Below are 22,557 nucleotides of genomic sequence, written 5' to 3' on the forward strand. Positions count from 1 at the left end.
GGAAAACGAAAGAAGGAATGACGATTAATAGTACAGCAACTCCGAAGAAATCTAGTAAATGACAGGATCAGAGAACTGCATTCTAGTTTCCCTAATCAGGAATTATTTAGAGGAAACGACACATTGGAACCTCTTGTCAGTTCAAATAAATACACGGTTACTTTCACCCGCTTAAAATGGAATCTGGGACAAACTAAAACTGCTCTTCGCTACCATTATAATCACAAAATTTTAGATCAGTCGTCTACGCAAATTACCGCACAGAGTCACACAGTCGTAATCTTGGTACTCTTCAACATTCTCTGCACCAGTGCAGAGCATTCCTGTTGATACTGGTTTCCAAATTAACTGTCTTCTGTGTGATGAAATGGAAAAGTTTGCCAGCAAAAAATATTTGATTTGGCTGATTCACAGGCAAATTACATTGTTCAGAGATTCAATTAGGTTTGTAAGGAGCCATTCTCAATACGTACGATACGGATAGTTGTAAGTAGGCTGTTTAGGTTTTTTTATTGGTAACGCCATGTACCGCTCTGTATGAAAATCACTGGCTGTGCTGTGTGCAGTCTGTGGCTGGTTTGCATTCTTGTTGGCTATTGCAGTGCTGGGCAGCTGGATGTTGACAGCGCATAGTGTTGCGCAGTTGGACGTGAGCCACCAGCAGTGGTCGATGTGGGGAAGTGAGATGGCGGATTTTTGAGAGCGGATAATGTAGACGTGTGTCCATCAGAAACAGTACATTTGTAAGAATGGATGTCATGAACTGCTATATATATTATGATTATTAACGTAAATACATTGTTTGTTGTCTGTTAAACTCTTTCATTTGCTAACTATGCCTATCAGTAGTTAGTGCCTTCCGTAGTTTGAATCTTTTATTTAGCTGGCAGTAGTGGCGCTCGCTGTATTGCAGTAGTTCGAGTAACGAAGATTTTTGTGAGGTAAGTGATTAGTGAAAGGTATAGGTTAATGTTAGTCAGGGGCATTCTTTTGTAGGGATTATTAAAAGTCAGATTGCGTTGCGCTAAAAATATTGTATGTCAGTTTAAGCACAGTGATGTATAATTTTTCTAAGGGGACGTTACATATGTCGACCCTTAGCCGAGGATACCTCACTGGAATCTTCTGATTTTTTCTTGTAGTTTGTGTAATTAGTATAGCTATTGTTTATTGCTAGCGCGTAATTGTAGAGAGAACCTCCTTTGTAGTTGCAGTCTTTCATTGTTGTACAGTAAAACAGTTGTGGCATGCATGTAGATTTGCACCAAGTATTTCGCAGCTGCGCTTGCAATTAACTAGATATTATTTTCTGTACTATGTTAATGTGTTCTCTTATTTTGCTCTTCAAATTGTGCTTTTCTGTGTTATCGTGTGAAATATTGTGACAATAATGGCGTGTGAAAAACGTAACACAAGGCTCCAAAGTAAATTGAGAAATAATAGTGACGACGAGCGTAGCTTATCAGCACCAGTGTGTAATGAATTAACAGACATTCAAAGTGGTAATTTGGTAATTGTGCATAGGGAAATGGAGCGGGCGGCAAGCAATGGTGTAGACAATGAAACAAGTAGTGAACAGGGAAGCATTATCGATCGATTGGTCGACAACAGCTCGCCTCAGGAATCCGAAATGACAGAACACAATCTTGCAAATACTGTAGACTCAGGATTTGGGTCCTCACCCTTTTTCTCAAATGAGTCACGACACATTTTCTGCTTGTCAAAATGTGAATGTTGCCGGTGAAAATGCACTGCTAAAAAGCATAGAGAAACAGATTCCAGACGCTAATACATTATTATGGCAATTAATGCAACAAATGGAACAAAATTAGAGACAAACACAGCAAAAGCTTCAAAAGTTAGACACAATGGAACAAAATCAGGGGCAAACACAGCAAAAGCTTCAAAAGTTAGACACAACGCTTGAACAAACACGTGAAGATTTAACTGCTGAGTTACATAACATTGAATCGAAATGTCAAAAAGTCTGTAATGACGTAAAAACACAAATTTGTGAGCATTTTCTACCTATTTTTTCTCGGCATGAAAATGCATTACAGAATCAAGCAGCAGCCATAAAAGAAGTACAAACTGTTGTTCATGAAAATCATGAGACCCTGCAAGCTAAAATTGACTCAGTTGCATCTACCGATTCGGTTACGCAACTTGCAAAAACTCAGGAAAACTTAAAGGACACAGTAGATACTCTGAAATTTGATTCAGAAAGACACATGGAGGAAATTAGTTCATTATCAGAGAAAGTAGTTGAACTTTCGGATCAGCTAAATTATTTATCTACGACGGTAGATGATAATATGAATGACACAAAACCGGTAGTCTTTAATGACACAGAAGAGTGTGAACAAATTAGGAAATTCAAACAAAATCAGAATCATATTAATACGCAACACCAAAGAGAAATCCGGGAAGTACAAGATCAGATGACAAAGGTAATACAAGAATTACGTATTTCAGAGGACACTCACGCTCCAATATGGGAAGAGGGACATAGAAACACGGAACAGCCACAAAATAATAACACGGGGTACTTCGGAAATTATGCAAGAAATTGGCAAGGTACACCGAATTGTGAGATGGAACCGCCGAAACGAAGTAAGAATGACCGATATGCGACTCGCCGACATGATGATTTTGACTATAAGCTGTTTATTACTACACGTAAATTCAAAACATTTAAGAATTCCGGCAACGACATTCATCCACAAGCGTAGCTTCATCAATTCTCTCATTGTTTTCCTCCCAACTGGTCATTAGAGCACAGATTAGAATTTATGTGTGGCTATTTAGAGAATGAACCAGCTGTGAGAATGCGATCGGTCATTCACGATTGTCACAGTGAACGAGAATTTTATTGTGCCTTCCTCTCAGCATATTGGTTTCAAGCTACACAAGACTGAGTAAAACATAAGATCATAATGATGAAACATTTCGAACAATCTGAATTTTCCAGTCTTGTGAAATATTTTGAAGACATGTTGCACAAGAATCAGTACCTGTCAAACCCTTACAGACCCTCAGAACTCATCCACATTTGCTTAATCTAATTGCCTGAAGATTTGCGAAATATTATTTTGGCAGGACGTTGCAAAGACGACATTGAATCTTATCTGGGACTGTTTCAAGAATTGGAAATTGACACTGACAATCGCAGAACGCGAAAATGGGAGCACAATAATTACAGGTCACATCCGTCACAATTCCGCGATGACAGAAATAATAACTGGACACGACAAGGCCATTCTTGCAGCGCAAATCGTGACCAAAGCAGACACCACCTGTATGACAACCGTTGGCAGAATAATAGTTACAGTGAAAGATCGCATTTCCGAAGTAATGACTATGACAGAGATAACCATAGAAACAGACAATATGGGAACCAAAATAATTATTATCAAGGGAGACAGAATAACTTTAGATGCAACGGTCCAGCGCGCAGTTACGATTCAGGGAGAAATTCTCAACCACGTCACCAACAAGAAAGAAACTATGGAATCTACCGACATGATGACAGACGATATAATCGTAACGGCAGACCTGAATTTCATCAGAACTGGCGGGATTCAAACAGGGTAGTGCCCTCTCGACAAGGTGAATTTGTAGAAGTTAGGTCTCCTAATCCTAATAACGACGTGCGCCAACAAAGAGACAGACAATGACTCGCACCGCAGGCAGCCACGTGCGCCGGCTGGCTCAGAGAAAAATAACATAGACGTTAACCTTGAGAAAAATTTTAGCATTCCTTACCAAAGTATACAACATGATAATTGCTTTGAAGTTGGAACTCTGCGCACTAGAAAGGGTAAAAGATTGCACCACATTTCACATGTAAAACCGTTTATTGAAAGGTAATCTGCTTTTAAACTTAGTCTTTGCTATAAAATTTTTCACTTCACATTACTAGTACTCTTTATCACACTTAGAAACTGTTAACATGCAACAATGTTTTAAAATTAACTATCCAGTCTAGAACCTCGGGAACATATTTAGACAGTATTTACGAGTGCATTGTTATAGTGAATAGACGACACAGTGTTATTGTGTGTGTGTACATTCTCGCTCGTTAGTTGCACGATTACGTAACGGCTATAAGGCTTACATACTTAGAACATATACCAGTACTGCTAATGAGATTTTACTGCAACATTTTGCTTTACTTGAAAATAGATTATGGATTTAAAGTGCTTTCTGAGACATACCAGATGACACAGTGGTTAGCCAGCCGGAGTGGCCGTGCAGTTATAGGCGCTACAGCCTGGAACCGCGTGACCGCTACGGTCGCAGGTTCGAATCCTGCCTCCGGCATGGATGTGTGTGATGTCCTTAGGTTAGTTAGGTTTAAGTAGTTCTAAGTTCTAGGGGACTGATGACCACAGTAGTTAAGTCCCATAGTGCTCAGAGCCATTTGAACCATTTGAACACAGTGGTACACTGGACTCGCATTCGGGAGGACGACGGTTCAATCCCGTCTCCAGCCATCCTGATTTAGGTTTTCCGTGATTTCCCTAAATCGTTTCAGGCAAATGCCGGGATGGTTCCTTTGAAAGGGCACGGCCGATTTCCTTCCCCATCCTTCCCTAACCCCGAGTTTGCGCTCTGTCTCTAATGACCTCGTTGTCGATGGGACGTTATAAAACACTAACCTAACCTAACACAGTGGTTAGTTTATTTGACAGCTACACGACTATATCACGACGCTACTAATATGTGACACAATTTACACTGTTGCTTTTGCGGTGTATCTGTTTTATATCTGCACAGTTTTTCTGTATTATTCTGGAAAGTAAAACATGTTTTAGTAGTAACTTTTGTGGTATAGCTACAATGAGACAGCCTTTTTCGTAGCACAACAATACATTACAGTATAGTTCTTTCTTGATCACGGTACTGTATGTAATAACTACGATATCTATATGCATAGCATTTCACTTTTGTTTATTATGAGGTAAGTACATTGACTTCTACAGAACTTTGCTTACAGAGGACGATAACGACGACACTTCTACAGAATTATCTTACAGCAAGACGCACATTTAGCGCTACAGGACACGCATTTGAGTGATTAATTTTGTACTTAAACCATTTATTTTTCAAGTTTTTTTTAATTACAAAGAAAGTTTTCCGTGATACATTTCATTCCATTGCTGTAATCTGTAACACCTGAGGGTATAATTACATTAATCCTCAGAGGGGTACACGCCTACTTTGTGTATCATGTGTTTGACAAGCACAAGGAGCCCTAGCTAATATGGTATTTGCTTACACAATTTTACACATTGGTAGCATATTTCTCTAACACATAATTACATGGCTATCTGATCGTTTGACTGAGAGAGACAAACATGTTTTTTAGTACGTCAGTGACACATGTTTACGCAATTACACAGTTGGCTAACTTCACACTTATGAAATTGTATTTTGTCTGTACTTTGTGAACTGTTCATATATTTTTCGGATCCATTGTGATACTATGAGAGCTTTGAATGATGTATTTGGTATAGGACCACAATTTTTAAAGTGCGATGGAGGTAGATGACACGACTGAAATGACCAGAGAATTTTTTTTAGGTTTTGAAATTATTGCAGAAAGCTACGACGTTTTTGAGATTTGACTGAGGTGTTATGATGTTATTATTACGACGACGATGTGTATTATGGTGTTGAGGAATGTTTATTATGATATGTATTTATTATCATGAAATATTGAAGAAGTGTCGACGAATATGTATATGCGTAATAAGGTAAGGAATAATGAGTAGTGGTTAGGGACTCTGGTTTGTGAAAAAGGATGCTGTAAACCAAGAATCGTACTTTAAGAGTTATGAAATGTGTGTAAATGCGCGAATGTATCACAATGCCAGCGAAAATTTTTTTGACAGTTTTATATTTACAGGATTTTGTTTCTACACATATGTAACGCAAATTCTCGACCTGTGAAATTTTTATATGAGACTGTCACTGTAACGGAAACTGTTGTCATGAGTATTTCTGTAAGAAAGGTGAGTGACCTTGACGTAATGCGTTTTGGACGCCCAGCTGAGAGATAATTGTCTGTCAAAACAAAGCCATTAGGTGGCGATAAAAAAGAGGCCATTATCCTCGCTATTGACATTTCTTTGTAGAAAGCATCGCAAATACGACACGCTCAAACTTGAAAACATATGATTACACTGTGGAGCTCTTAATTTATGATATTTACTAAAATGCTTAATGAAATGATGAGAAACATTTTACATCTACTGTCTTTCAAGTTGAGAGATTTGCTCATTTCGTTTAATATCTAGTTTCTAGCTGCACTGCAGCATTGGTTAAAATAAAATTTAATAGATGTACTAATATAGATATTTTATGCCTACAGATCCAGTAAATAACCATTTTATGATCTACTTCCAAAAAAATGAGGGAGCACAAAAAGATATTTCTCTTCACAGGAATTGCATAAATAATTTTTTACAATTTGGTAACTTTTCTGCTAGAGTAAGTTCTCGTGATGCATCACTCTAGTGATAAGATGTGACATAGGTATTAAACATGGCCATTTTTACTGTAATATTTTTCTGCTTGAGCTTTGTAATGTTTAGGTATAAGTTACTGCAATTGCTGCTGCTGCTTGCCAGGCATAGTGCTACTGAATTTCACTTTGTATTACTCTGTTAAGCCAGTTTTACTACTGATTTATTTTTCTTGTTGCTGCACATTGACTCATATTAGTTGTAATGTTGCATTTTCTCTGCTAATTTATATTTACTGTTGCTTGCTTTGCCAATTTGCATTTTTTGTCATTGCTGTTTGTGTTAATTGTTTTCTGCTGCTGCATTGCCTCATCCCTTAGTTTAGCATCTGAGCTCAGTAGATTTAAGTTAGCTTAAGAAGGGGTAGACTATATAAGAGAATGAGTTGCGATGAATTGGAAGAAATACATTCAGAAGTTTTACGAAAACAGTACAGAAAGCAGGTATAAATAGCACTTTTTGAAATAATGAAGAACGAATGGAGATCTCCAAGAAGTAAAGAAAGTTTTGTTTGCAAGATACTGCAGTAAAACAAACCGTGTCCTTTCCTTTTCCGTTAGTCCGCTATGTGTTTGTGTACCCTTGTGTATTTGTGTTCTTCCTGTCTTTATGTGTTTATCTGATAAGAGATATGTTGTAGAATTTTTTTAATAATGTGTTATTTACTTTGTAAAGATGCTTAGACATTATTTATCTGTTTTGTTTTAATGCTCATGTGTGAAGGTGATGTTTCAAAAGTTATTCTGATCTTTTATGTATTTACTTATGTCATAATTCCTGTAGCACTGATGTATATGTTTATTTCTATTCTTTTGTAAAGCCCATATTACTACAAATGTTATCTGTATTGTTATGTTCGTTAATGATGTATTTTGTACCTTCGTAATTGTATTCTTATGGTGTAAATTTATAATTGTATAGACGCCACTTCTTCAAATTAAGTTACATTTCACTGCACACGTTTCTGTTGGTCGTAGTATATGCACAATAGATGAGAAGTTGGGACTGTTAGTGTTTGCACGTGTGTTGATAATTCAGCAAGGGACTGGTTAACAGCATTGCTGGTTCTAAGGACATACCAAACAGTTTGTGAGTGCACAAGTGGTGGTTTATGGACTTCATATATTGTCTGCAAGACTCTTAGATGGTGATAGTGCACTTGCACAGCCGCAACTGATGGCTGCTGGCCGTTTCTACAAGGACTACAGCGGGTCTACACCTTTGACTCACCAATACCATAATCTCTACCAGGACTGCAGTGGGTCTGCTCTGTGATGACCTACCTACCGATATTCTTCAAAACTTCGACTGACTCTGCTGTGGGTTTGCTCTGTTGTGGCCCATTACCTGTCTGCATGTCAAGAGTCAGCACTGTCATTCCGTTGGAAGGACAACACTACTTCTTCAAGACTGCATGGAAACCCACTACTTTTACTGCTCAGACTTTGAGAAAAGAAAAACCCTGCAATTTTACTGTGATAAATGATCAGGACTGTCTTTATGAACTCTGAGAAAATTTTAGCTTTTGACCAACATTGTATCAATAAGTGTGTGCATTTGAAATCTTTGTTATTGTAATTGTGAAAAATTTTATCAAATCATTATTGGCCACTGCCGAAAACCATTTGTAAAATTTTTCGTGGGGAAATGGGGGCTATGTAAGTAGGGTGTTTAGGTTTTTTTATTGGTAACGCCATGTAGCAGTCTGTATGAAAATCACTGGCTGTGCTGTGTACAGTCTGTGGCTGGTTTGCATTGTTGTTGGCTATTGTAGTATTGGGCAGCTGGATGTTAACAGCACATAGTGTTGCGCAGTTGGACGTGAGCCGCCACCAGTGGTGGATGTGGGGAAGTGAGATGGCGGATTTTTGAGAGCGGATAATGTAGACGTGTGTCCATCAGAAACAGTACATTTGTAAGAATGGATGTCATGAACTGCTATATATATTATGACTATTAAGGTAAATACATTGTTTGTTCTCTATTAAAATCTTTCATTTGCTAACTATGCCTATCGGTAATTAGTGCCTTCCGTAGTTTGAATCTTTTATTTAGCTGGCAGTAGTGGCGCTCGCTGTATTGCAGTAGTTCGAGTAACGAAGATTTTTGTGAGGTAAGTGATTAGTGAAAGGTATAGGTTAATGTTAGTCAGGGGCATTCTTTTGTAGGGATTATTAAAAGTCAGATTGCGTTGCGCTAAAAATATTGTGTGTCAGTTTAAGCACAGTGATGTATAATTTTTCTAAGGGGACGTTACACAGTGAAACCCAAACGTGAGCATAGATCACTGGTTGCTGCTACACAAGAAGTACTTCTCAATCGCAGATGAAAATATGAAGAAATGTATAACACTGCAGTGTATGATCGACTGCTAAAACGACGATAAATGAAAAAGGAAGAGAAAGATACAGAGTTAAGAACGAGACACTTTTGTCAAAGACGGGTACTGTGTTTCTCGAATGCTGACAAAACTGAAATGCGATAATGTATTTTTCAGCAATGGTTGGGGCGTTTCAACAGCTTTCAGTTATTTTTGTATCTTCATATTGTACTACAAGTGGTAAACTGTCCCGCCATTTCACGGGTGAAATTAAATGTCAGACTAAGCAGCGGATAGAAGTATCTAGGACTGAAAAATGTCATCCGCAGCAAGAGTAGCCCAGTGTTTTCTGGGCTGCTTTTTACTGATTAGCGTGGTAAAAGTAAAACAATGACTGGAGAATGTTCTCAGAGAAATTTGTGTAAACTATACAGAAAGACGATTAGTATATAATATGTAAAGGAAAGATGAGGAAACAATAAGAATGGAAGACCAAAGAGAATTGCTCAAGTTAAAAAGTAGGTAAGGCCGGTATGCAGTCTTTTTTCTTCCCACTGTTCAATCTGCACATCGGAGAAGCTGTAACGCTGGAAATGCATATCCTCCTATTGCCATCTATTGTGCTGCAATTTTTTCCATTATTTTGTTACCTGAAGATATAACATTTCTGTGTCTTTATATATTGTAATTGTTTTACTATTTGTATATATATATATATATATATATATATATATATATATGCATTTATGTCGTTGTATAATTGGTTTGTTTTGTAAATATTATTTGTATTTTTACGCTGGGTCTTGCTTAGGGAAAACTATGCTATCGAACGATTACATCGATAGGTCGTGTGGAGAACCAAAGTGTTTAGGATCTTTGGTAGTGTTAACTCTGCCGCATGGTGCGTGGGAAAGAGGAAGTCTGGCTGGGAGAGGGCGGTGGAGAAGGTGTGTTGTGTGACGCTCCCACGAGTTGCCGCGCTTTCGGGGTTTCAAATGGCTCTGAGCACTATGGGACTCAACGGCTGTGGTCATAAGTCCCCTAGAACTTAGAACTACTTAAACCTAACTAACCTAAGGACATCACACACATCCATGCCCGAGGCAGGATTCGAACCTGCGACAGTAGCGGTCGTGCGGTGCCAGACTGTAGCGCCTTTAACCGCTCGGCCACTCCGGCCGGCTTTTGGGGTTTGGCAGCATGTAATTGCGCTCGACTTGCTATGATATTTTCTGACACGGTCTCGCGGACGGGGAGCTTTAGCTGGCGCACATCAAGAGCCCGTTTCGCCTGGTGACAGTGTCGAGAAGAAGGCGAGCCAACATCCAGCTTCTGCAACAGCGACGGCCGACAATGAGCGACTGTTGCCACCTCCTCGACCGACGACTTCAAACCTTCAATCAACCAACAAGGAAGACTGGAAGCACGTGAAGTTTTAGAACTGTATGGCAGACCTCAGCTTTTCAAACTGAGCCATTTTCGTAACTATAATTACAGCAACGTAGCATGAACCTTTGTTGCTCATTGTCCCAATTGCATTACCAAGCAGGGCCCCTTCCTTTTCCAGAATGAACCCGAGTGTCGTTGAAATTCAAACGCCAGCATCATTCGATTTCCCTACTTTAATTTCAAAGTTCAGTCAAGGTATTCATAGCTGGCTACAATATTTAGGTTACACAGTCACAAATTAAGAGTGCGAGTTTTGTTACCGTATTTTAGCTTACCTGTGACTGCAGCTCAGCTTGGTACATACTAAAGGTTACTATTGTTAATTGTCCAGAATCATTTAATTCAAGTCCAAAGTTAAATCTCTTATTTCTAAATTGCGTCGATTCAAGTATCTTTTGAAATGATTGTTGAAGTAGCCCAAGACTAACCCTATTTTACTGAATTTCGTAGTGCTTCAGAAACAAATCTCAGTATTAATTTCAGTCACTAAATTAACTTCAATTTTCCGGTTTTATTAATTCTTTTGCTAAATTAAGTCAGAGTGTAGCGAAATTTATAACTTCAGACAAACATTCAGTTTTCACACAGCATGTGTCAACCTTCAGTTGCCACGCTTTTAGTGCTAAATATATGTGTATTAATCTTTCATTTTCAGTTATTGTAGTAGTTGTCCGTGGGACTGGCGACCGTAATTTTCCCCAAATCTCAAATATATTATTAACGCCAATTAATTGTTAACGTAACGACCGCACATTGACTTTCTTTATTAATTTCACCCTTTTCTCAAAATTAATTTTCACCAATTTCATTTGCATTTTTCCTATCATTTAGATGTTACCCTTTCCTCCCTCTTTCCCGACAAATTAACTTCGGTGGCGATTGCTTTTCCCAAATTTCCATTAGGTGCACGCGGTTTAATTTTTCACTGTCATTAAGGTCGATAAGTGAGGGTGACAAGAGTGAACGGCTTAAGAGTAGGACGAAACTTCATGGTTCTTAGATGGCACGGAATTTTTTAAAGAAGCTGGCACCACCTCTTGTACGGCATCAAAGACACATAACAGATACACTCAGTTAACTACACTTGGTAAGGCACAGCACAAAAGGCTACCGCCAATTAAGCAATCACCCAGGCACGTATAACCAGAAAATTGTCGAATCCAAGTCGAAGTCCTGGAAAGAGATCCACTAGTGCCTAATACTGATATCGTCATAAAACTTCAGCATGGCGCGGCTAGCAGACAGTAGTACTGGAAACATGAGGGAGTGGCAGACAACGACGGATCTTCATGGAGATTTTTTCCTCCTTGCCGTCATACGTAATTTAAACCTTGTAGTTGTTCCTCCGATTCTAGTTTTCTTATTATTATTCTTTATTTGTCTTTCAGCTGATCCGTGTTGTTTGGTTTCCCCTGGCGATAGCTATTGCCAAGAAGCAGATCTAGCCATCACTAAAATGCCTGGAAATACACTCCTGGAAATGGAAAAAAGAACACATTGACACCGGTGTGTCAGACCCACCATACTTGCTCCGGACACTGCGAGAGGGGTGTACAAGCAATGATCACACGCACGGCACAGCGGACACACCAGGAACCGCGGTGTTGGCCGTCGAATGGCGCTAGCTGCGCAGCATTTGTGCACCGCCGCCGTCAGTGTCAGCCAGTTTGCCGTGACATACGGAGCTCCATCGCAGTTTTTAACACTGGTAGCATGCCACGACAGCGTGGACGTGAACCGTATGTGCAGTTGACGGACTTTGAGCGAGGGCGTATAGTGGGCATGTGGGAGGCCGGGTGGACGTACCGCCGAATTGCTCAACACGTGGGGCGTGAGGTCTCCGCAGTACATCGATGTTGTCGCCAGTGGTCGGCGGAAGGTGCACGTGCCCGTCGACCTGGGACCGGACCGCAGCGACGCACGGATGCACGCCAAGACCGTAGGATCCTACGCAGTGCCGTAGGGGACCGCACCGCCACTTCCCAGCAAATTAGGGACACTGTTGCTCCTGGGGTATCGGCGAGGACCATTCGCAACCGTCTCCATGAAGCTGGGCTACGGTCCCGCACACCGTTAGGCCGTCTTCCGCTCACGCCCCGACATCGTGCAGCCCGCCTCCAGTGGTGTCGCGACAGGCGTGAATGGAGGGACGAATGGAGACGTGTCGTCTTCAGCGATGAGAGTCGCTTCTGCCTTGGTGCCAATGATGGTCGTATGCGTGTTTGGCGCCGTGCAGATGAGCGCCACAATCAGGACTGCATACGACCGAGGCACACAGGGCCAACACCCGGCATCATGGTGTGGGGAGCGATCTCCTACACTGGCCGTACACCACTGGTGATCGTCGAGGGGACACTGAATAGTGCACGGTACATCCAAACCGTCATCTAACCTATCGTTCTACCATTCCTAGACCGGCAAGGGAACTTGCTGTTCCAACAGGACAATGCACGTCCGCATGTATCCCGTGCCACCCAACGTGCTCTAGAAGGTGTAAGTCAACTACCCTGCCCAGCAAGATCTCCGGATCTGTCCCCCATTGAGCATGTTTGGGACTGGATGAACCGTCGTCTCACGCGGTCTGCACGTCCAGCACGAACGCTGGTCCAACTGAGGCGCCAGGTGGAAATGGCATGGCAAGTCATTCCACAGGACTACATCCAGCATCTCTACGATCGTCTCCATGGGAGAATAGCAGCCTGCATTGCTGCGAAAGGTGGATATACACTGTACTAGTGCCGACATTGTGCATGCTCTGTTGCCTGTGTCTATGTGCCTGTGGTTCTGTCAGTGTGATCATGTGATGTATCTGACCCCAGGAATGTGTCAATAAAGTTTCCCCTTCCTGGGACAATGAATTCACGGTGTTCTTATTTCAATTTCCAGGAGTGTATATTTTGTATCCAAGCATCCGGATCTTTGATTTCTGTGAGGCCTGTATTTTTCTGTAGAAAGATTGCGCAGCCTTGCGGAAGCGTTCACGAAGGAAATTTGGTGTGCAACCTCTGACGGGAGATCTCGCTCCACGTGTAGCGCTACCTTTGGCGCTCGATTGTGCAGAGTTTCGAGTCTCCTGAGAGGCCAATATCGCCGCAGCATACTCAAGTTCACGCCGGAACAGCGTCTTGTTCAGTATGACCACAAACAAGGTCATAAGTGGAGGCAATGCCGCACTTCGATTCAGCACCGCTTTCGAGGGCACTTCAAAAGGTAATTTAATTTCATCCTTATTTTGCAGCTACAAACGTGACTGTATTGAATACGCTGGAAGTATGAATAAAAACGACCTTCAGTAACAACTTATCATGTTTTATTAAGTACACGATGCAGTTTGGGTCCTTTGGTTTCATCACCAGTTGTAGTCTGTCTTAATATGTACATGCTTTATTTCTTCGCTTGTATGAGGTGAAGTGCATATTCCTGTCATGAAAAGGTTCGATGTAAGGTTATAAATTTCGTAAGTCAAACGTGGAAAACATGTTCGAAGTAGTGGAAAAGAAGAACAGTGTAAGCTGGACACATAATCCAAGAAAAGCGTTTTTATCGTTTTAGCACCAGCATACATTCTTTTTCTCCATCGTTTTAGTACAGATCACTTCATTGAAGACGCACATTTGCATACACATGTTTGTAAACACTTCACAGATGTTTTTATACATGGTGTGATCAAAGATGAATTTATTCATAATGCTAAAGATGAAAATATTTGCCAGTATCCCATATCCCATACCTGGGCCCCATATCACAAAAATAGCTAACCTTAAAAAAAAATATGACAAGTGTAACAGCCGCATTCTCAACCAATAATTAGTTAGGAAACTTACTCGTCCAGCGGTTCCTTTCTGGGATTTTACCAGCACCTACCTGTGAACTCGTCGCAGCAGATCGCCGGTAGGAAAGCCGAGTAGAAACCTCCCGTACTGAGACTCGCACCAGGCTGCGTACAACGTAACTATTATAAAATTCGGGAAAAGGTCTTAATTTTGAATTAAAGGTGGAAATAGTGACAAAACGTCGGTATATTCTAAAGTGTATATTCACACAGTCATACACAAACCCTTTAATTCACGTTAGCAATTTTGTGGTAACGTATTTTCTGATCTGAACAGCTACTAAATACGGATTGTTCTTAAAAGAAAATGTTCACCACACTGTTAAGTTCATCGGTGTCTAACGCACTCAAGTTTTCGATCACCGATCTGCTCAATGTGCCACGCGGAATTTCTGTCATGTCTCATACACAAAATTACTTACAAAATCCTTACTTTCTAAAACGAAAAACACACCGGAACAAATATGTCTTCACTTCAAAGTACTTTTGGGGCATGTAGCACAACTGAAATCGACCAACTATAACTTCCTTCGGAGCTCATACTATACATGACCTTAGCATTGGAAGGCTGGGCTCCGACCCTTCTAGACTGCTGTAAGCATTCTCTATCTCCAAGAGGAAAGACGTGCTAAGAATACTCCGTTCTAATTGGTCAGTTTTCTTTAAGGCGAATAGAAAAAAATAATCTCCCAGGTTAGTCCGCGCTTTTAATGACTAACAAATCAACAACGAACACACTTTCGAATTGTACTTTTTCACAAAATAAATATTTAACATTCTGGTATTTTATTTATTCTCTACGTCTTAAAAATTTCTCACGCTAGTTCGTACAGCGTTTGTCAGTATAACAATGGTCTACATATTTACGTTAGACAACATTCACGCAACATTTATACTACTAAAAACATATACAAATTTGTACAAACATAAATAAACAAAAATGCCTTCAAGAAGGAAACAGAACAATTCACAAAAAAATTCTCTTGACCTGTTTCTTGATTGTCCGCTACTGTACTATGGTGGATGTTAAATGCTCAAGCAGATTTCACGAGCCACAGTTACGTCAGTAATTTCAAAGACCTACTCTAAAGTTATTTCCGGCATATGTCAGTTGTTTAATAATTGTATTTTTAGCATGTTGTTGTTGTTGTTGTTGTTGTGGTCGTCAGTCTGCTTAGTGTATTCATCTCTTGGTCTCCCTCTACGATTTTTACCCTCCCTGCTGCCCTCCAATACTAAACTGGTGATCCCTTGATGCCTCAGAACATGTCCTACCAACCGATCCCTTCTTCTAGTCAAGTTGTGCCACAAATTTCTCTTCTCCCCATTTCTAGTCAATACCTCCTCATTATTTATGTGATCTACCCATCTAATCTTCAACATTCTTCTGTAGCACCACATTTCTAAAGCTTCTATTCTCTTCTAGTCTAAACTATTTATCGTCCATGTTTCACTTCCATACATGGCTACATTCCATACATATATTTTCAGAAACGACTTCCTGTCACTTAAATCTATACTCGATGTTAACAAATTTCTCTTCTTCAGAATCGCTTTCCTTACCATTGCCATCTACATTTTATACCCTCCCTACTTCGACCATCATCAGTTATTTTGCTTCCCAAATAGCAAAACTCCTTTACTATTTTAAGTGTCTCATTTCCTAATGTAATTCCCTTAGCATCGCCCGACTTCATTCGACTACATTCCATTATCCTCGTTTTGCTTCTGTTGATGTTCATCTTATATCCTCCTTTCAAGACACTGTCCATTCCGGTCCACTGCTGTCTATGACAGAATTACAATGTCACCGGCGAACATCAAAGTTTTTATTTCTTCTCCATGGATTTTAATACCTACTCTGAAGTTTTCTTTTGTTTCCTTTACTGATTGCTCAATATACAGATTGAATAACATCGGGGATAGGCCACAGCCCTGTCTCACTCTCTTCCCAACCACTGCTTCCCTTTCATGTCCCTTGACTCTTATAACTGCCTTCTCGTTTCTGTACAAACTGAAGATAGCCTTTCGCTCCCTGTATTTTACCCCTGCCACCTTTACAATTTGAAAGAGAGTATTCCAGTCAACATTGTCAAAAGCTTTCTCTAAGTCTACAAATGCTAGAAACGTAGGTTTGCCTTTCCTTAATCTATCTTCTAAGATGACTTGTAGGGTCAGTATTGCCTCACGTGTTCCTATATTCGTATGGAATACAATCTCATCTTCCCCGAGGTCGGCTTCTACCAGTTTTTCCATTCGTCTGTAAAGAATTCGCGTTAGTATTTTGCAGATGTCACTTATTAAACTGATAGTTCGGTAATTTTCACATCTGTCAACACCTGCTTTCTTTGGGATTAGAATTATTATATTCTTCTCGAAGTTTGAGGCTATTTCGACTGTCTCATACATCATGCTCACCAGATGGTAGAGTTTTGTCAGGACTGGCTCTCCCATGGCTGTCAGTCGTTCTAATGGAATGTTGTCTACTCCTTGGGCCTTGTTTCAATTTGGGTTTTTAGCATATCATGAACAAAAACATTTGTGAAATGTTTACAATCTTGTGTATGCAAATTTGCCGCTTGAATGAGGTGATGTGTACGAAAACGATGGAGAAAAAAACGTATGCTGGTGCTCAAACATTAAAAATGCTTTCCTTGGATTATGTTGTAAATTTACACTGTTCACCTTTTCCACTATTTCACACATATTTTTCGCGCTTGAGTTATGAAATTTATAACCTGACATCGGACCTTTTCATTAGAGGAATATGCATTTCACCTCATTCAAGACGAAAAGATAAAGCATATATTAAGACAAATTACATCTGATGATGGACGCATAGTGTCCGAAATGCATCATAAGCGTAATAAACCACGTTTCTTAATTCATACTTCCAGTTCGAAAGGTAAGTTACATATTTTTACGGGAGGCCACGTAACTTTTATTGAACACTGCACTACACATCAGACTAAAAAATACATTACACTGCTTTTCAACAGCCACCATGTACACCCACGTTCAGAATAAGCAGAACACCTTGAACGACTAGAGATAGGACGTTTATATTCACGGGACATGTACATTATCATGTTCTGCAGAAACGATAACCATTTGAACCATGTGGGTCCTCGGGTTCAAGGTCAACACCGATATCGTCTCGAAAATGTGACTGAGGCTCTCATTGTCGGTGTAAACTGAAGGTAATGGATCAGTTTGACTTGTGCAGACGTGCAGGATGTCTCGCAGAGGTACGCGCACCGCACCATCAAATCATTGAGTTTGATAGAGGGCTCTTTATAGCCATGAGAGAACGTGATGCATCGATCCGGGAAATTGCTGCACGTGTGGGGCGAAATGTTTCGGCAGCGCAACGGGTATGTGTAGAATGGTTCGCGGAAGGCCGTAGAACACGACGAGATGCGTCAGGTCGCACAAACAAGATCAACCTCCCGCCCCTGAGATGATCGACACCTCATCCGAATGGCATTGCGAGACGGATCAGCGTCCTCCTCGGCTTTGGCGCAACAGTGGAACACCCAGTATACTATCAGTCAGGTGTGACAGTCCGTCGTCGTTTATTTCCGCATGGGACATGTGCGCGTCGTCCACTTCTCCTCCTACCTTTGACGAATGATCAGAAACAAGCTAGACGGCAATGGTGTATGTAACGAAGTCACTGGCGACAGGAATGGCGTCAGATAGTGTTTTCGGATGAATTCATGTTCTATTTGTTTGAAAACGATTGCCGCATTTTGGTTCACCGCAGACAGGGGGAGCGGTATGACAGCTACCGGATTTTGCACAAGACATACAGCGTCAACTCGAGGCCTTATGGTGTGGGGGTTCTATTGGGTACAACCACAGATCACGGCTGGTGAGTGTCCAGGACACAGTGACCAGTGCGACCTACGTGAGTGACATCCTGCGACCTGTAGGCATATCTTTTCTACACAACACCCAAACGCCATTTTTCAACAAGACAATGCAAGACAACACGCTGCTGCATGAACACATGCCTTCTTGGTGTGACAGGATGCCTTTTCCCTTGGCCCGCTAGATCATCAAACTTGTCGCCAATCTAAAACGTGTACGATATGGTGAAACGACTGGTGCAGCGCTGTGACCCAGTGCCAACCACGACAGATGAACTTTGGAATCAAGTGAATGCAAAATGGATGGCTATACCATATGACTCAATTTGAGCCTTATATGCGTCGATGCTATTACGCATGGAACAAGTTATTAGGACCCATGGCGGACCCTGCACGCACTAGACAACAGGAAACGTGCTGAACCGAGGTGATTGAATGCTTATCATTTCTGCCTGTCCTGTGAATATGAACTTTCTACGTCTAATTGTGTGTAATACATGAGTGTAGTCTCTTTAAATAGCAGGTGTAAACGTTCTACCCATCCTTCAGTTCCTAGACGATAGAAATCCGTTTCTTGATCAAAGAACCGTTTTAGAACTGCTGTGTGACCGTCCTTATCCTTGGAAAATCTCTTTTCTCCCTCTCTGCTCAAGCCTACTTCAGTTTGCGTGAAAACTGGAAATCGCATGGTGCAAAATCTGCCCGATCTGCATCAGGAGTGTGTGTTCGGTTTTAGTCAAATTATGGGCACAATTTCTCTACGGTTGGGAGCGGTTCATGTATCGCCAGATTTTCACAGCGAAACTGTTTTAAATTTAGACATTTATTGCGCACAATAATCGTAATTTACTGCGTACTTTGGAGACCGTTTCAAATAGCTTCGCAGTTTCACTCCACACTGCAATGTATATGCCATCCATATAGCAGCAGAACCGTGTCTGCAAGGCACCTGGAACATGTACTCCCTTGTGACATAAACCACTCTTGTTGTGCAATGCCTTCGACAACGGACGACATGTGTAACTTACTTTCTAATCTCCTTATATAGAAAATGATGAGTCTTTCAGCAGCCATTCTTCTGATGTCGGCGTGTGTTGTCGCCATGTTAGACGCTTGTCCAGTGTGACTTCAAGGTAGCGTCCTGTGCCGGCTCTGGGAACTGCGCTGCCGACGATACTCACCTCCCGAATGTCCGCTGGAATTCGTCCGTGGATGAGAGGCGAACCTGTGCGTATTCGTCAGATAAACAAGCAGAAACTTCACAGGCCGTTATACCTGAACGACTTCTGGCTATGTTATGGATGATGAGAAAAAAGAGGGGAGAAGAAATGTGTATGGTGTTACTACGTGTGTGATCTATAAATGTGGATCAGTCCCTTAAGTGCCGCGTTAATGTCATCTTTAGTCGTTTAAGAAACAAATTTGTGGCCTTTTTGCCTGATGAAAATAATGAGATTGTGGGAGTGAAGAAGTTTGGCTAATTTCATCTGGCTGATGTCATAGATGAATGGTCGTCCTAAGTGGTACCTAAAGTGCGTGTTGAGAGTGCAGCGGGAAGCGTCCATTACAGCTCGGAATGCCTTATTGTATTTTCTAAAGTGTGTGTCGACGGCCATTGACCCCACTTTCAAACCACAAAACAAGGAAGTACGATGGTACGCATTGTGCATCAGGGCGTTACTCTTGAAGTGAGGGTACAGTTGATAAAATAGGTGGCAACTGCTACGAGTGCGAAGGTTATGTGCGGCCTCCAAGTCAGTCTCTTGTCTATGACAAGACGAAAATATTTGACTGAGTCACGCCACGTCAGTTCCGTTGCACTTGTTATTAGGATACTTATAATTAAACTGACGGTGTTAAGAGGGCTGCAATTCGGGATATATACATCGCAGTTCCCTGAAACCTCGTAGGTATGTTCGTGCACTCGCGGTGGATGCCACAAAGGAAATATTATTTCCACTTTCTGCCATCAGGTGAAAATATGGCACTGTAAGCGGGCAGATAGTGCTGTGGGTGCAGGAAAGGGGAGAAACGATCATACACTTCATAACGGTGCCTCTGGCACGGTTATTGGGATGTGATCACGGATTACAACATGTTTCCAGTATTTTCTCGCAACTCAGCTATGTGCTGCATCAGTAAGACGGCATGATCTACAGTGGCTGGTAGTATAGGCAGTGTAATGAAAGTTGTCCTTTAGATCAGGAAGTACGGATACATCCCTGATAGACACGATCTTCCAGATATCCCCACAACCAGAAGTTTCACGGATTTAGGTCGGGGTCTGGAAGGCCACACATCTTGATATTGCTAGTTGTGGTACGAGGTACCCTCCGCCACGCACCGTATGGTGGATTGCGGAGTATGTATGTAGATGTAGATGTAAATATTGCCTAGAGATAACGCGGACGTTAACGAAGGTTTCTCGAAGCAACGTGTGGTGTCGCCCCATATTGCATGAAAATAGTGGTGCGGACGCAGCTGCGTTCTTACAAAACTGAATCCCTTGTTGCACTCAGAGGTAATTATAACGGGCAGATGACACTGTACACAAAACAAATCTGTGAGGTGTCATCTCCTCGAAGAAAAACGAACCGAGAATGAAGAAGCTTGTGGAACCACTTCACACAGTCACATAAACTGAGTGCCATGGATGTTCCTGCACAGCATGTCGCAGACTGGAACCCCAATGCGAGGGTTCTGTGCGCATTTACGGCACAGTGCAGAGTAAAATGTGCCATTTCCACGCGAGCCAAAAAGCGAAGGGCAAAGTCACGGCATTGTGGCTCATTTTGGGGCCTCATTTGGTGCACAAAGTGAATCTTGTAGGGATACTAGTGTAAAACTGGCGCAAAATCTTTTGAACAGTTCACCAAGGGAGAGAAAGTTCCCGTCACACAGCTCGAGAACTGGTTGCAGAATTTGATGCATATGCTGCAAGGTCAGCGATAGTTGCAGCAACTTCAACTCCCATGGGAATAGGCCGCCTGCCGCTCCCTACTACACCACCTAATTCACCCCTTTCTTCAAATTTCAACCTTCTGAACCCTTTACACAAACAGTGACTTCACAAAAGATATCAGCACGCTTCGCCAAGCGACAAACAGCATACTGATGTCAAAACTAGAAACATTCCATATTCTGACTGCTGAAGCGTCATATTTTCACATGGTTGCAAAAAGCGGAACTATCGTTTTTTCAGCACGCTCCGTGAGCGCACGGATTACTGAACATAACCTACGAAGTTTTAGCGTCCTGCGATATATCCAACGCGCAGTGCAGCAGTCGAAACATCGTCAGATTAATTTAAACCACCCGGATGACGTAGATGCGGATGTAGACGTAAGAATAGTCGACGATATTGTGTGTATTTGCTACTCTGAGATGATGAGATTAGCATAGGCGAGGAAGTCGGGGAGGCCCACATCAAACATGACAATACGTTACCCCCCTTCCACATCAGCGCACCACTCCCCGTGATAAAATACGCAAGTCTACTGAATCAACTCTACTGTTGAACTATTCATGAATCGAAAAGGACAAAATATGCATCCTGCTACAATTCTGCACTAACTACAGGTCAACGGAGAAACAAGAACCTGTGCCGCGCCTTGCCGGCACAGGGCTATGCCTTCTACCACAATCGTCCAGTGCTTTGCATTTTAATGTACCTTGAATTGTACGCGACATTGTGGTGATTGAGTGCTGTTCTGTTAAAATATTCGACTGTGTTCCTTGCCCCCATACATGGCGCATCGTGAACAAAAACCGGCGTGGACTGTTTAACAAGATAATAAGTTGTCGTCTCTTCCTCTATGAATAGATGATGAATGCAGCTAGCCGCTAACTTTGTGTAATGTCTTGTCTGTATAGACGTGTATCTGTTGTCTTTAAGACCTTTTCACCTTCACACATAAATCTATACAGTAATGTAAGGGCCTCCCGTGTCTTGGCTGATCCGTGATAAGACAGGCGAAAAGTTAGACTAATGGAGGATTATTAGTATTATCTCTATTTTCATTCACTCTCTCTCTTTCTCTCCTTTATCTATGTACAGTTTTTATTATAATATTTCATTACGTGAAATCAGCCAAATAGGGTCTTTGGTGGAGTCCTTCGTCTTGGTAATCAGCGGCTGGCTTGCTGTAAGAGATCTTTACATTTATTATTACTGTTAAACACTGTATTCAGTCGGGAGAATCAATCGTGTGGACAATTTGTTCCTTTTACGAAAGATTGCGAATTCCAGATGTGTAAGAAGCCTTTTTGGACGATTTAACACAGACTCAGTGATTGCAGGCTCTCTTCGACACAGCTGAAACTTCCCCACTAATTACAGGGCCAACGTGATCATCAAATGGTTCAGAAAAAAACTCATTCGTTCATTCACTCCGGAACAAAAAGTCACAAACCTTATTTATGAAGGAAATTGTATATTAAATCCATATCCATTACATGTCCAGATCTCCGGTGATTCCACGTCTTAATTATTTTCCGTTTACACTCTCTTTCTATTCAAATAAACCGTTAGTGGCACAAAAGTTAATTCACTCG

The sequence above is a fragment of the Schistocerca serialis genome, chromosome 2 (genome assembly GCF_023864345.2).
Source record: "Schistocerca serialis cubense isolate TAMUIC-IGC-003099 chromosome 2, iqSchSeri2.2, whole genome shotgun sequence".
Lineage (NCBI taxonomy): Eukaryota > Metazoa > Arthropoda > Insecta > Orthoptera > Acrididae > Schistocerca > Schistocerca serialis.